Source organism: Erinaceus europaeus, chromosome 2, assembly GCF_950295315.1.
Source record: "Erinaceus europaeus chromosome 2, mEriEur2.1, whole genome shotgun sequence".
NCBI lineage: Eukaryota > Metazoa > Chordata > Mammalia > Eulipotyphla > Erinaceidae > Erinaceus > Erinaceus europaeus.
The window spans coordinates 103,184,628-103,198,136 of record NC_080163.1 but is presented as its reverse complement, the minus strand read 5'-3'; positions in this window follow the sequence as shown (position 1 = coordinate 103,198,136).

Here is a 13,509-nt window from a genome sequence, read left to right as displayed (position 1 = left end):
CTAGAAAGTTGGATTAGGGCAGAAAGGAGCTCCCATTCTTGAAAAAATTCTGTGGATAAAATTAACTGTTTAGGGGTTTGGGTAGCAGTGCAGTGGGTTAAGTGCACATAGTGCGAAGTGCAAGGACTGGCATGAGGATCCTGGTTCAAGGCCCCAGCTCAAGCCCTGGGTTTCCCACCTGCAGTGGGGATTGGGGGTCACTTCACAAGCAGTGAAGCAGGTCTGCAGGTGTCTGTTTTTCTCTTCCCTTCTCTGTCTTCCCCTCCTCTCTCAATTTCTCTCTGTCTTATCCAACAGCAACAACAGCAATGATAACAATAATAACAACGACAATGACAACAAAATTGGGGGAAAAATGACCTCCAGGAGCATGGCTTCATAGTGCAGGCACCTAGCCCCCAGTGATAACCCTGGAGGAAAAGAAAATTAACTGTTTACCTCCATTTACCTAGCCCAGGACCCAGGTACATATATACATATACATATACATATACATATACATATACATATACATATACATATACATATACATATACATATACATATACATATACATATACATATACATATACATATACATATACATATACCACCAGAGCCTGGCTTACCGCTGAGTCCATTAAGAATATCATTTTCCAGTTTGTGATTCTCAATTTTTCACATCCTTGTAAACACTTCGAATGTTTTTTTAAATTTTTTTCTTTATTTATTTATTGGATAGAGACGGCCAGAAGGGGGTGGTAGAAAAAGAGAGAGAAAGCTTCACTACTTGCAAAGCTCTCCCCCTGCAGGTGGGGACCGAGGTTCGAACCCTAGTCCTTGTGCATTATAACATGTGCACTCATCCAGGTGCGCCACCACCAGGCCCCAGAATGTTTTTTTTTTTTAACTGTTATTTGATTTGCATTGCCCTAATTATTCTTGATGTTGAGGGTCTTCTCATATTTTTGGTCATTTGTATATCTTATTTTAGTATTTTCTCCCATCCAAGTACTAACCAGGCCTGTCCCTGCTTAGCTTACAAGATCAGGCATGTCCAGGCTATGGTCGTAGATTTATTTTAGTATTTTCTATTCTGGACTTTTATTTATATTTTAACCCGTCTGTTTTAGTGTTGTTGAGTTGTGGTACTTCTTTATATATTCTAGATATTACTTCCTTATCAAACATTTGACAAGCAGTTATTTCCTCCTTTCTATGAATTTAATTTTATTTTGTTTAAGTGTCCTTTGATGCAAAAAAGTTATTGATTTTGATATAGTCCAAGAACCTATTCTTTATTTTCTTTTTTTTTTTAAATTTTTTAATTAATTTTATTTTTGAGAGATGAAGAGAGGAGAGAGAGAGAAACACCAGAGCACTGCTCAGCTCAGGCTTATGGTGGTGCTGGGGATTGAACCTGGGACATAGGAGCCTCAGGCATGAGAGTCTGTTTGCATAACCATTATGCTGTCTCCCCCACCCCCTATTCTTTCTTCTAAGTGTAATGTATTTTAAAATAATTATCAATTCCAAGGATGAACAAAATATCTGGGGTTTTCTTGGTAGTCTTGTATTTCTTTTTTTTTTTAATATTTATTTTATTTATTTATTCCCTTTTTGTTGCCCTTGTTGTTTTATTGTTGTAGTTATTATTGTTGTTGTCGTTGTTGGATAGGACAGAGAGAAATGGAGAGAGGAGGGGAAGACAGAGAGGAGGAGAGAAAGATAGACACCTGAAGACCTGCTTCACTGCCTGTGAAGCGACTCCCCTACAGGTGGGGAGCCGGGGATCGAACCGGGATCCTTATGCCGGTCCTTGTGCTTTGCGCCACCTGCGCTTAACCCGCTGCACTACAGCCCGACTCCCAGTCTTGTCAGTATTTCTAATTACCTGTTTGACTCCAATTCCAAGATAGTTCAACAGTCTTGCCCTATTCATTTTCTACAAGATTAATTGTGAAACATAGCAAATTCTTTAGGTTTAAACATCTATACTAACACAAGGTAAAAAAAATAATGTGAGTCTACAATAGGGATTTTATATTGTGAAATAAATAGTACCAGATTATTAACAGTTCACAATTGTTTTCATTTTCAGTTAAAAGCGAGAAATAAAAATTGAGTCTATCTTTGCAGTTTTTCTCCTGTTCTAATGTGATTATTCTTGAAATAGAAAAAGATCTTATTTCTTGATGGGAATTACAACTGAAAATAGTACTTGTTGAGAATTTCTCCAAGAGAAAGACCAGTGGGATATACAGCTAAATGTATAAAAACCAATTTTGTGTATACCATTACCTAAAGCTTTCCCTAACCTGAGGAAATCAGAATTTCATGGTGTGTAAAGGAAGTCACAAATCAAGAAGTCTGAAAATATTCTGAAAGCTCATAGAAATCAGGAGATACATTGGGGTAGCAGTTTTATTTGTTTTTAATCTACCCATTTTTTTTTATGTGTTTCTCTCTCTTTTTTTTTTTTTTTTTTTTGCTCTGTTGTTCCTCAGTAACTCTCTTTTCAATCACCAGGTTCCAGATGCCACCAGGATGCTGGCTAGGCTTCCCTGGATTGAAGACCCCACCAATGTGTCCTGGAGCTCAGCTTCCCCAGAGACACACCCTACTAGGGAAAGAGAGAGGCAGACTGGGGGTATGGACCGACCAGTCAACGCCCATGTTCAGCGGGGAAGCAATTACAGAAGCCAGACCTTCTACCTTCTGCAACCCTCAACGACCCTGGGTCCATGCTCCCAGAGGGATAGAGAATGGGAAAGCTACCATGGGAGGGGGTGGGTTATGGGGATTGGGTGGTGGGAATTGTGTGGAGATGTACCCCTCCTACCTTATGCTTTTGTTCACTAATCCTTTCTTAAATAAAAAATTTAAAAAAAAAAGAAATCAGGAGATACTAATACAATCAATAGATTTATATCTAAATGTCAGAATTATTTTACTCTAAAGATTTCTTGTTATCTTAGTAGTGACTATATGTAGACTTACCTTACTGAACCAAGCTAACATGTTTCTTGTTATTCTAAAATTCCATACCTCTACTTTTGTCAAATGAAAAAAATAAACTAGATTAATGTACATTTTCTTCCTTGTTGTGTTTCCCATTGTCAAATACCGAGACTTTCTTTTTCAAATGGTTGGATCAATGATTGACTTTGTTGGGAAGCTTGTATTTAAGAAGTTATTTTAAAAGAACCAAGTTTATACTCTTAACATCCTTAGAGATTGGTCCTCAAAGACTGTTGTACCACTTGTCAATCTCGCAAACACTGCCATGTAACAACAAAGACCATGAAAGTTGCTTGTAAACTGCTTTGAGTTGAAGCAGTTAATTTTCTCAACAGATGAGAACAGAGCATTTTTTTTTAACAAAACGAAATCCAATTTTATAAAGCTATCTAGATCTTTTTTAACTGCCTTCTTTAAACACTCATAGTAAAATCTTTCATGTGAATTTCATTAAGCTTCAAGGTCATTTAGGAAAAAAAATGGTAAGCTTATCAATGACAAAACTCTTTTTCATATAATACAGGTGTTTGTCTATCAAAGAGATGAATGGTAAAATGACAGACACTTTCATTTGTTTTCTGTTGTTACTAGAGTTTTTAGAGAAATCATTATATACTAGATCTACCCTCACTTTTCTAGGATCACATGCACTTATAATAGCTTGTCACTTCATGTGATTATTATTTTTGATTACAGAGAGTTAAAGAGAAAATAACTTATTAATTTAAACAGCTTTTTAATTTTAACTGAATTTGTGGAAGAACCTAATAATTTTGATAGGTGCTGCAAAATATTTTAAATGAAATAATCATCATTCAACATTGAAAGAAAACTTGAATCAAGCTAAATTCAGAAATAAAATATTGCATTGTAATAATACAATGACAGTAATGATACTTTAGAATTGTAACTTTTTTCTTCTAGTTGAAATGTTAACATGATGGCTATGTAACAGAAAACCAAGCACTCATTCTATAGTTGACTAGTATTAGTACATATAAAAATGAAAGCCTTTCTGTTGTCTGTGTCAACTACAAGAAATTTTAGAAAACTATATTCAAATAAAACTGAATCCTTAAGAACTATCCTTAACACTACTGAATGTTAAGTACTATATAGATAATTAAGATATAGTTGTTAACAAAAAATTTAATTCTTTTTTCATAGAGTTTACAATTTAGCAGGAAGAAATAAAGAATAGAATAGAGTAAAGAGCGACAATTAGTGAGTATATAGAGGGTCAGGAAAATTATCTTTTAAGAAGTACTATGTCCAACTAAGATATGAATATAAGTAGAGCTTTACCAATAGAGATGATCAAGATATCAAGGAAATTTAATTGAATAAAACACATGAAAACTTGCACTATAGGATATGACTCTAATTTAAACATGGTTGATCCTGTTAAACAGAATTTCTTCTTAATTTCAGCACATTCTTTAAAACCCCAGGTCACTTGCATATTAGATGTCAGGCACAAGCAAAAACTAGTAAAATCATGGGCCCCTTGGAATATACCTAAAAGAGATCTACTAGCTTTTTCCAAAATGTAGACCTCAAATCTTCATCTGTAATATTCCAGCCTTTAGGTTCATGATTAGTCAACAACTTGCTCTGCTTTATATCTTAATTCTTTTTCAGCCACCAGGTTCCAGATGTTAACATGATGCCAACCAGACTACCTGGGCAGACAATTCCACCAATGTGTCCTGGAGCCCCGTTCCCCCAGAGCTCTGCCCCACTAGGGAAAAAAGAGAGACAGGCTGGGAGTATGGATCAACCTACCAACGCCGATGTTCAGCAGGGAAGCAGTTACAGAAGCCAGACCTTCCACCTTCTGTGCTCCATAATCGCCCTGGTTCCATACTCCCAGACGGATAAAGAATGGGAAAGCTATTAGGGGAGAGGATTGGATACAGAGTTCTGGTTGTGGGAATTGTGTTGAGTAGTGCCCCTCTTATCCTACGGTCTTATCAGCATTTCCATTTTATAAATAAAAAATTAAAAGAATAAAAATAAAAAATAAACCCCCAGACCAGAGTTTAGAATTTGTGTTCTACTCAGAATTATAGTTTGTGATCATTTAATTAAGGTAATAATAGATTTTATAGTATTGCATTCTAGGATGCATTCTAGGGACATTTTTCCTCTTGGTTAACACATTTCATTGTGTGAAATGTAGTGCAATTACTTAAATTCATCCAAAACAATGATAACAAAATATTTGTTTCATAGTAATACAATCATTTATATCATAAACAATTGTTATAAGCGTTCTCAAAGCTTGATAGTGACTCCCCTGATAGATAATGCACATTGACATGCATGAGGATGAGATTCAAGCCTGTGATCCCCATCTTTGGGGTAGAAGCTTCGTGGGAAATGGGGTTGTACTGCAGGTGTCCCTCTCGCTCTTCCTCAACATCTACCAAAATAAAAGGCTCTAGGGAGTGATGTTTTTGTGCAGACCTTGGTGCAGAAAAAAGAACAAAAAACATAATGTAGTAGTGTAGTAAAGACTTGTGTTATCGCTGGTGCCTGCACTACAATCCACTGCTACTGAAGGCCATTCTCCCCATTTTTGTTGCCCTTATTGTTGTTATTATTGTTATTGTTGTTGGATAGGACAGAGAGAAATTAAAACAGGAGGGGAAGACAGAGAGGGGGAGAGAAAGACAGACACCTGCTTCAGGGTTTGTGAAGCAACCCCTCTGCAGGTGGGGAGCTGGCACTTCTAACCATGTGTGCTTACACCCACTGCACTATCGCTGGCATCCAACCAGGAATTTTACAGAAAACTTATTACAGTGTGTTCTTACTTATTCACATGCAATAACAAAACTAATAGAAAAGTTGCAATGACTCTCAATAGACAACTTAGTCAGTCAAGCTGCTATTAGAACATATAGTGTCTTACTAGTAGAAATTATAAATTTAATTAACAATCTTAACTGTAAGTAAAAGAACATTTAAATCAGTCTGTACAATATAAAACTAAATGACTCAGCATGTAAAAGATCAACACATTTATACATGAGTATATAGCATACAGGTGAATTTATACTACTCTTTGAGGACTATAACAGGCAATGTCTTCTACATCAAAGTCAAACACATGATGATTCTCTAAATATCTCATATTATTTTAGGTAGACATTTGAGAGGAGGTCTCACTAAACCAAATGATATGGTGAGCCTTATTGAAATAAGAAAAAAAAATCTGCAAATGTCCTAAAACACTAGTAGGAAAACTTATTACAAAATTATGGAAAATGCATGCCATATGCCATGCAAAACAGTTGTAAGGATGAGTTAAATGTGTATCAGTTGCCTGGAGGGGATTTATTGGTGCAATTTTAAGTATGAAAATCAAGAAGCATTAGCAAGTCTGTATGATGTAACCACACTTTGACCCAAAGAAAAGGAAAATACCAATACAAAAGCTTTCACAAAATTGAATGACTAAGGATTGCATGTGCATTTGTTTAGGCAGAAAGCAAAAAAAAAAAAGTATGTATTTAAAAATATATATATACTGTTTAAAAGTCACCTATGAAAATACTATAACATTTCTCCAATACAAAAGAAAAGATTGAGTTAATATAAGAAAAACATATGAATATGTATTTCTCTATCTGTGTTGCCAAAAGGCTGTTTATGGTCATCTTAAGTAATTAAAAATTTCAAATGACTTTGACTTCCCTCTTGTATTTTCCTACATTGTTTATGTATTTATAATAAACATGAATCATTTATATGATCTTAAAGAAACAAGGAAACACTTTTATTTTAAAAAGAAAATGTGTAGCCAATGTATATTATTTAAATTTAGGACTCAGAGTAAGTTAATCATAATATTCCACCCCTGTGATTTGTCATGCTGGACATGCTACTCAGGTAGTTTTCTACCAACAAGTAGGTAGCTGTCTTTCTGCTTACTGAGGGGTATAAAAGGGTCATAGCATAGCAATTTCCATTGACATATTTTAGAGACACTGCCCACTTGATTAGCAGGTAGAATGTCAGATATAATAAATGATACTGCTCTACAAGGCTTCTGCTTTGCCTATGTTATTTAGTCCCTTTCCTTGGTTCCACTGAATGAAGTTGCCTTTCAATACTGAACTCTTCCTAGTAACCTACAATCCTACCTTCTCCTTCAAGGAAAGTCCATGTAATTATTCTTCTGTATTGAAAAACTTGATGTTTGCAGTTATGAAAGTGGTTTGTTTCTAGACTGACAGTAAGGTTCATAAATATTGCTATTATATACTTAAATATTAGTTTAATAGTTAAATATTGCTATTATATACTTGAAGTGATGCTAGTGTAATCAAGGGACAGAATTTTTAAAAATTATCTAATATTGATTTATTTGTTCTTTAAATTGTTGTTTGGAACCTGTAGATACCATATTGGACAGTGCAGGTTTATTATTTTAGTGCTTTTAGATAAGTAATGAAATTTATTTTTTATTGATGGTATATATTTTCAGTCTTCTCGAACACACAGATCTTGATAATGTGAATTTGCTGGAATATTCCAATAATTGAGCTTACACTTAAGTATTTTTTTATTTATCTAATAAGAATGAGAGAGGTAGAAAGAGTGACAGAAAGAAAGAGATCAGAACAACTGTGTCTGGTATTGGACATAGGATGTCAACACTAAACCAGTCAATTATTTTACTTACAATTATTTGTTCTGGGACCCATATTATCTTTTCTTACACTGAAGGCTAAGTGATTATTTTTTTCACCATGTACAGAAATATGTTTATATCAAAGTCCTCATTATGGACCAAATAAATTCCCTTTCACAAAGATACTGGACTCCAGTAACCCAAAGGATATACTGGTGATCTTTTTAATATTAATGGCTTTTATTGACAATTATAGTAACTGATTTCAATTTTTTTTTTGAAATAGGATTTGTCTGCCAAAAGCACACTAGAAGATAACACTTCGGAGTTTTCCTTGTGAGCTCCTTAGAGCTTCAACTCTAAGTGAAAATGTGCACATGTAAATACCACACAGTTAAAGCTGCTTCCACTTATTTTCACAGCAGTGGCATTTAAAAGTTTTTTCTCCTGCAGTCACCTCAAAGGAGATCACTAGAATCACTATTAATCCAGTTAGGTTGGACATTTACGACAGCTCACCATAGTACTCTGTGCATGTGCGTGCGTATGTGCATGTGCATGTGCATGTGTGTGTATGTGTCTGTGTCCCAATAATGTTAGCTCCAGGAAGCAAGACAGACCTATCAGCATGGTCAGGATTTGCTTACTCTTTTGCCTCATCACAAATTCAGAGTGTCATTCAATTTCCTCTTTTAACTTCCTGACACTTGGCAATGGCTACTTTTAGGTTTTCAAAACATAAACTGCATGTACTTTTCTAAATCATGGGGAACATTACATATAGCACAGTAGTCTGTGTAAGGAAACTGCAGCCAGATTGCTTTGGATGGAGACCTGGCTCTTCACTTACATGCTTGCTCTGCAATTGAGCAAGTTCTTCAGCTGTTTTCCTATCTTCATCTTTAAATAAGGAATATTAATAGCATGTGGATTTCATAGGATTGTTGCAAAGGTACAACTAGTATATAAATATAATATAATACATAATTATAATAATATCTGGTATTACTGACACAATTAGGTTCAATATTATTCCTTATAGTTCCTGTGTACCTTCAAAAGTGGCTACTTCTTTCTCTCCTTCTCCTTCTCTTTCTTCCTCTTCTTCTTCTTCTTCTTCTTCTTCTTCTTCTTCTTCTTCTTCTTCTTCTTCTTCTTCTTCTTCTTCTTCTTCTTCTTCTTCTTCTTCTTCTTCTTCTCCTTCTTCTTCTTCACAATCAGGGGGGAAAAGGCATGCAGCATAGACGTTGTCCTTCTATGGGTAACAAAGATGTATTTCTTAAATCTTTCCTGATTGCCCGGATACACACACACACACTCTGATTGGATTCAAAATCTGAAAGGGAGATGCTTCTTGAGATAAGCCCAAAAGTTCCAGGATCAAGTACAACAAAAATAAGGAAATGAGTCATGTTTAACATGCGTGAAAATAACCTATAGAGTCATTTTAGACATTATGTAAGAAAGTAAAAACTAAGAACAAAGGATTGACAGATAAGAATATATGAGACAACCAAGAACAAGCTTATTATGGTTGTTCTAATAACTCTTGTGCTGATTTTCTGATCCAAGAAATGTTCCTGTTCTTTTCTAGCATGTTTATTTCTGTAAATATTAAAGGACATTGTAATATTAAACTTATCTCTATTCTTTGACTCATCAATTTCCATATGGGCCAACTCCTTCTTTACTGACTGAACAGATAGAAAAAAATCATTATAAACAATTTATTATTTTAGGCAGGAATTTTTGCCTGGTAGCCCTACATGAAGTGTGACTGTTAGAGTAAGTGTTGCTTTTCAGTTTCCTGAAATATTTTTGCTGAAGTTGTACCATGTTGATGAAAATCTTCCTGGAGTCTTCTAATGTTTTCTGTGTAAAAGATCTGAATGTCCCTAAATCTTAGTTACAGTTCTATAGAGTAGAGAAATGGGAAAAAAGTGAATGATTGCTAAGAAAGTTCTATTTCTGAGAAGGGGTGAGATGATTTTCACCCTTTTTTCATCCTTTTGATTATTAGGAGGGGCAATGTGTCAATGAAATGGTAAAGGACAGACTGCATCATGTTACCTGCACTGAATTTTTTCCCCATAGCTGAAAATGACTTTTACTTCAAACATTCATGTTTTACCATGTGTTCAGAGCATCTCTGAAAGATAAAAAGGATGTATAATAAACATAATAAAATACATCAACCTACTCTCCTGACCATAGGTATTGACATTAACATACAAGACAGCACTGTCCTATTCAATTTCCAGGTGTGGAAGTCTTTTCCTTTGATATTCCAAATTATTAGAAGCAGAAGGCATGTTTCTGCACCTCTAAGTGTCTTAAGCCTGGGTAGTTTCACTGGGCTAGCTCTGAGTTGTTGCTATTCTGTCAGTCTGACAAAAGTCTTATTTATATTTTTATGCCACAGGAAGTTACTCTTAATATCTGTTAGGAATATTTTATAACTAATGCTAAAAGAGAAGCTCAGAAGATTTTCTTCCATCTTCGCTTATTCTCTTCTATCCCTCCTAAAATGTAGTTTGAGTAAGACATTTCCATTTAGAAATATACCATTCTAAAAGAGTATCTTTGTAAGGAATCAAATTCCTGTAGACCTGCAGGTGTAAGGAGAAATGTTTTGACAGTTTCCTGTAGAGGGTTATTACTCTCCTGTAAATTAGTGGTTGGAGATTGCATGCTGGCAGTGATAGGAGTAGTAAGAGTATTTAATACAAGATAAGTGGAAAATGAGTGGAGTATTTATTGTAGATAAGCTAGTGCAATTTAATCAAATAAATATTGGCCATTGTACCATTTGGATAACCTAGTTATGGCGAATAATTTTGAATTCATAGTGGCAGCAACTTGCCAAGTTAGATAAATTTTTTCTAGTAACAACAACAACAACAACAAAACCCAGAATAAATTATTATAAAATATTAGTTGTCATACTTTAACTCAGAGAAAAATAGCAGAAAAAATAACAGACCATTATGAAAGTATAAAGATGGTTAAGATATTGGATAGAAGTATTTGGCAACTAGGCTAGAAAGAGAACATGATATTTAAATTATCACTTTGGGAAATGAAAATTGCCTTCATTCGAGAACTCAGGAAAATGACTATTTGGGTATTGAAATTACAGATATGGAAGAATCTGCTTCAGATTTTCTAGATGGCAGAAATAAGGGAATTAGAAGGAAATACAGATTGAAGGTTGGGTTAGAGTCAACGAGGTAATAAAATATTACACAATGGTAATTTGCTAAAGGATAGTGTATCATCTAGGCTATGAATATGACTAAGTGGAAAATCATCATTATTAATGAAAATTGAACTCATTTGAGGTACCTTGAATGGAAAATAATTTATTAAAGAATCAGGGATATATAGCTGAGTCCTATATAATTAGAAAACTCGGAGTTAGGGACAGCACAGTTAGGAGAGGCATGTTGCTAATGACACGACTCAGAACTGGGGTCAGCAGCTAGAGACTGTCAATCAAAAATATTTCACCCTCATTGTTTTAAATAACTGAATGTGTCTGTGATTTTAATGGTCCTGTACATTAGGTTTCTCACTTTTATATATAAGACTAATGCATACATAGTTATATAAAAGAACTTAAGATACACATTGGACCCTCAGTTCACAACTTTTCAGCCCGCACTGAAAATCAGGTAAAGTTAGAACAGATGTTTACAGAAGACTAATTAGATGTTAGAAGACTAATGCATCTGTTCAGATGTAGCTTATACTTGAATATTAGTTGATAGACAGAGAGAGTTAAGATGAAATAAAATTAATTCAGTTGGAAAGAGGTCTTTGAATCTTTCACTATATGTTTGTCAGTTAGTAACACTCCTATCACACATGATTTATCTACAGAGTGTATGTACTCAGTTTTAGCTCTACTAATGTGAACTTTGCTGGTTCAAGTGGCAGCAATCTGTGTGAGCCATTGAGGTATGACCTTTTTCCTTTATTTTTTTTCAGGTGGTTTATGAAAGTTTCTACTCAAAAATTTAATATAATTTATGAATCTAAATAAGATGTAAAACTATAAGAAAACTGCTAATTGTAGCACTAAATATTTGTGATCTCAGGTTAGGTGATTTTTTTCTCAGATATGACACCAAAGAATAATTTGCAAAAAATAGATAAGTTAGGCATAGTCAAATTAGTAGAGTTGTGCTTCAAAAACACATCAGAACAAAATGAAAGATGGGGGTTAAGCAGTGGAGTACTTGCTACAATACACACATTACCATGTGCAAGGACACAGGCTCAAAGCCCCAGTCTTCACCTAAGGGAAGTAGGGCTTCATGAATAGTGTAATAGTGCTGCAGGTGTCAAGGCAGTGAAGTGATTCTATGATAGAGCACAGAGCAATGTCCTGACTTTCATCCTCTCATCCCTAGCACCACATACATGTTGTAATGCTCTCAATAATAAATTATTGGAAAAGCAAATCATTTCCCATTTAAAATTATACCATATGTCCTTTTATGACTGTATTGTTTAAGTTTCTCTATGTTCTGATGATAAGTATGTTTAACCAGGTGTATCACTTCCAGGCCCTTAGTTTTTCTATGTTCTTAATACAAATTTGTCAGTTACACATCATTCAAAAGTTTCACCCCATTTTGTGTATTACCTTTCTTTTTATTTTTAAAGATGTGCAAATCTCTTCAACTTTATTTATTTATTTGATAGGACAGAGATAAATATAGAGGAAAGGCGGATAGAGAGGGAGACAGAGAGACACCTACAACACTGCTTCATTGTTTGTGAAGATCTTCCCCTCTAGGTGGGCTTGAACCTGGGTCCTTGTGCACTGTACTGTGTGTGTTTAACTAGGTGGTGCACCAGGTGGTGCCTTTTTTTTTCTTTATTTCTTTTTATATTGCTACCAGGATTGCTGTGGGAGCTGGGAGTGTGCACAATGAACCCACTGCTCCCAGTAGTCTTTTTTGTTAGAACCATCAACCAATCAGTGGTAGCATGAATGTAACGAAGTTCTGTCATTATAAGAAAGAGTATGGTACTTCAAATGTAATTTGTAAAGTTTCTACATGTTCTGATAATGCTACATGTAGACATTTTCAAAATATAAACAAGAACATATGTCCACTAAATTGTACGCAAATGTCCATAGCAACATTATACAGAATAGTAAAAAAAAAAAAATGGACACAATTTAAATGTTCAATAATTGAAAATATCAGAATAAAATGTGATATGTGTAGTGGGATATTACTTGACAAAAAAAAGAGATCAAGTATAATGTGCTTGAGCCTTGCAAATATAACCATAAAATATCACCTATGACATGATTCAATTTACTTAACATATTCAGAAAATGCAAATATTATAAATTTCTTGGATCTGGGAAATGATTGAAATGTAAAGAGATTATTGATAGATACTGGGTTTATTCTGGAATAACTAGTCTAAAATTAGACCATGATCAATATACAGTTTTAAAGAGTTGTATGATATTAGATGAGTTGATACTCTATAAAACATCATCTAGAAAAAAGTACTCAATATGTTTTCATATTAATTTTGTATTATTAATGTTTTAGTTTTCACATAAAATTTCACTGTTTAAGAGTTAGTATTTTAACTTCTATCTTTCTCTTCTTCTTCTAGCGTTTGCCCTTCTTCCGTAGCCAGTCAACAGCGTCAGGTTGAGCCTGATATAAAGTTTCGAGACCTCCTTTGAATCTGGAGAGGTGGTAGTAGTTGACTATGTGGGTCATAGTCTGTCTGTAGCTGTAGGGGCAGTTCGGGTTGTCTCTGGCTCCCCAGTGACATAGCGGCTCCCCAGTGACATATGCTCCTGCTCCCCAGGAGCATAGCGGCGCACC